At 39.4% G+C, this 3,598-nt stretch overlaps 1 non-coding gene across 1 annotated transcript; it reads left to right on the forward strand.

Moving 5' to 3' along the window:
- The first annotated feature begins 255 nt into the window (after positions 1–255).
- LOC119543582 lies at positions 256–362 on the forward strand. The gene has a single exon (XR_005218648.1). It is a non-coding gene; the product is annotated as a U6 spliceosomal RNA (small nuclear RNA).
- The last annotated feature ends 3,236 nt before the right edge of the window (positions 363–3,598 follow it).

Genomic DNA, 3,598 nt, shown 5'->3' on the forward strand with positions numbered 1-3,598 from the left:
AGGCACTTCATGATAAAGTTGCTTAAAACCAGTGATAAATATAAATACTTAGAGGCAGCCAGAGACCAACAGAACTTCATGTAGAGAGAAGCAAAGATGCCAGCAGACTTCTCATGTGAAAACAATGCAAGCGAGAAGACAATGACACAATACCTTTAAAATAGCTACAGAAAGGAAAAAACAAAAACAAAAACAAAAAAAGCCTGCTAAACTAGAATTCTTAACCCAGTGAAAATGTCTGAAAAAATTAAGGGAGTGCTTGCTTTGGTGGCACATACATTAAAATTGGCATGATACAGAAAAGATTAGTATGGCCCCTGTACAAGGATGACATACAAATTCATGAAGTGTTCCATATTTTTCTTCATATAGCAAAGATGTCCTTCAAAAGTGAGGGAGAGAAGATGGCAGAGTGGTGAGGTGTGGGTTTTAGTTACTCCTCTTGGGCAGCTGCTAGATAGCCAGGAATGGTGTGGAACAACACCACAGAGGATTGTGAGTTTGAACACACATCATACAACACTTATGAGCATGTGGAGCATCTGAGATCAGTGAATCTGTAAGTTCTCGTGGCCAGGGAACCCATGCCCCTCCCTGCCAGGCACAGTCCTGAGGGAGGAGGGGCCACCAGTGCTGGGAACCAGGAGGAAGAACTGTATTTGTGGAATGGATTAAAAAACTCAGACTGCTGAACAAAAACTCCAACCATAGATAAACTAAGACCAGACACCAGGGAATCTGGGAGCAGTCAGCCAGGCAGAGAGGACATAGGGCTGGCAAAAACAGCAAAACAAAAACAAAAACAAAAATAAAACAGACTTTTGGAGTTGGCAGTGAACATAATATGGAGAAGGGACAGGCTCAAAGAAAATCAGGCACATATGCAAACTCAGGGGGCCAGGGCCCTTCTCTGAAAAGCCATTTTTTCTGGTTTCTTGATTGTTCCTCAATTGCTCTCAAATACCTTGTCTTTTTACATTTCAATAGCCCATCAGAACTGCAAGGGCTGAATTAAAGGGCTTTTCTTTAAATAGTCTATACTGGGCCCTTCTTTTTCTTTTTTCTTTTATCTTTTTCCTTTTTTAAAATAACTATTCTAAGTAGCCCATTACAGAAAGACTCAAAGACTTGCAATTTGGGTCCAGGCAAGAGAAGAGCTAAGATAGCTCTGAGAGACAAAGTAATAAGTCTAGTGGGGGGAAAAAATTGCTAAAGACCATAATTTCCCCAAGAAAAGGGGGGCATGGCCCAGCTCCAGTGGCAGCCCTCCTTTAGGGAACTCAGACTCCAGGGGCTGGAATTCACAAACCAGCTTCAGTCAGACATGCCCCCAACAGGGTCAGGGTCTTCTGGAGAACTCAAGTCTCCATATCTCCTCACAGTGGTGGGGGAGCTGTAGGCTAGCAAGCACCACCTGCTGGACAGCACAGGAAAAGCAAAGATTCTAAAGGCCTCACAGGAGGGTCTCATTCTCAAGGAAACTCCATACCCTCCTCCTGAGACCTGGGCCTCTCCTGACTGGGAAAACCTGACTGGGGTTGACCATATCTGAGGAGACCCTCACACAAACAGGCTACATTGAGGCAGTGCAAGAAACAGAAAAACAAGAAGTGAAAAACTCTGATCAACTAAATAGAACTTAAGTTAGGGGCCTAGAACAAGCTGAACTGAACACCAAAGGTTAGAGAACAAAGCTGACCAACAAGAAAGCCCTAGGTAAAAGAATGAAAATGAGCTCCAGAATAAACTAATCAAGAAAGTCAGATGCCTAGACAGCTGAAGATAACAAGCCATACTAAGAAACAAGAAAATATGGACCAGCCAAAGGAACAAACTAATAGTTCAACCAAGTTACAGGAGTTGAGGCAACTAATGCTAAATCAGTTCAATGAACTGAGGGAAGAAGTAATTAAAGATGGTTAAACAAATCTCCTAAATCAATTCAAAAATCAAGTCAATGAACTGAGGGAAGATATAGAAACGAGATGAAGGATATAAGAGACAATGGATAACCATAAAGAATTCATAAACTTGAAAAAACAAATGGCAGAATTTATGGGAATGAAGAGCATAATGGAGGAGATGAAAAAGACAATGGAGGGATATAACAGATGTGAAGATGCAGAAGAAAGGATCAGTGAACTGCAAGACCAGACGTTTGAATTCATACACACAAAGGAACAGATGGTGAAAAGAACAGAAAAATATGAGCAGGGTCTTAGGGAGCTGAGTGACAACATGAAGCTCATGATTATATGTGTTAGGAGTGGCCCAGAGGGAGAAAAAAGGGGAAAGGGGGCAGAAACAAATAATAGAAGCGATACCCACTGAAAAATTTCCAACACTTATGAAAGAAAGAAATTTACAGATTCAAAAAGTACAACATACCCCAAACAGAATAGATTCCAATAGACCTACCCCAAGACACTTACTAATCAGATTTCCAATGTCAAAGACAAAGAGAGAACTCTGAAAGCAGCAAGAGAAAAGCAATCCATCACATACAAGGGAAGCTCGATAAGACTATGTACGGATTTCTCCACAGAAATCATGGAGGCAAGAAGACAGTGGTATGACATGTTTAAGATACTGAAAGAGAAGAACTGCCAATGAAGAATTCTATATCTGGCAAAACCGTCCTTCACCAATGAGGGAGAGATTAAAATATATTCAGACAGACAGACTGAGAGAGTTTGTGAATAAGAGACGGGTGCTAGAAGAAATACTAAAGGGAGTACTACAGGCTGATAGGAAAAGACAGGAGAGAGAGGTCTGAAGAGTGTAGAACTGTATCAGGAAGGGTAAAAGGAGAGAGAGGAAAAATATAAGACATGATACATAAAATCCAAAAGACAAAATGGTAGAAGAAAGTACTGCCCTAAATGTTAATTGATTAAACTCCCCAATAAAAAGACACAGAGTGGCAGAATGTTTAAAAAACAGGACCCATCTATATGCTGTCTACAAGAAACTCACTTTAGACAAAAGGACAAAAATAGGCTGAAAGTAAAAGGTTGGAAAAAGATATTTCATGCAAACAGCAACTAGAAAAAAGCGGGAGTAGCTATATTATCAGAAAAATTAGACTTCAAAAGTAATACAATTAAAAGAGACAAAGAAGGACACTATATATTAATAAAAGGGTCAATTCATCAAGAAAATATATCAATCATAAATATTTATGCATCAAGCCAGAGTGCCCCAAAATTCATGAGGCAAACACTGAGAACACTGAAAGAAGTAGTAGATAACTCTAGAATAATAGTTGGAGACTTCAATACACCACTCTCATCAATGGATAGAGCATCTAGACAGAGTATCAACAAGGAAACAGAGATGTTGAATTTTTTTGATAAATGAACTAGAATTGACAGACATTTATAGAACGCTACACCCCACAAAAGCAGGATAAAAATTTTTCTCAAGCACTCATGGAACATTCTCTAGGATAACCACATGTTGGGTCAAAAAGCAAGTCTCAACAGATTCAAAAATACTGATATTATTTAAAAAACACTTCCTCAGATCATAATGGAATGAAGTTGGAAGTAAATAACAGGCAGAAGATTGTAAAATTCACAAATATATGGAGACTAAA

This window comes from Choloepus didactylus, chromosome 8, assembly GCF_015220235.1.
Source record: "Choloepus didactylus isolate mChoDid1 chromosome 8, mChoDid1.pri, whole genome shotgun sequence".
Taxonomy (NCBI): Eukaryota; Metazoa; Chordata; class Mammalia; order Pilosa; family Megalonychidae; genus Choloepus; species Choloepus didactylus.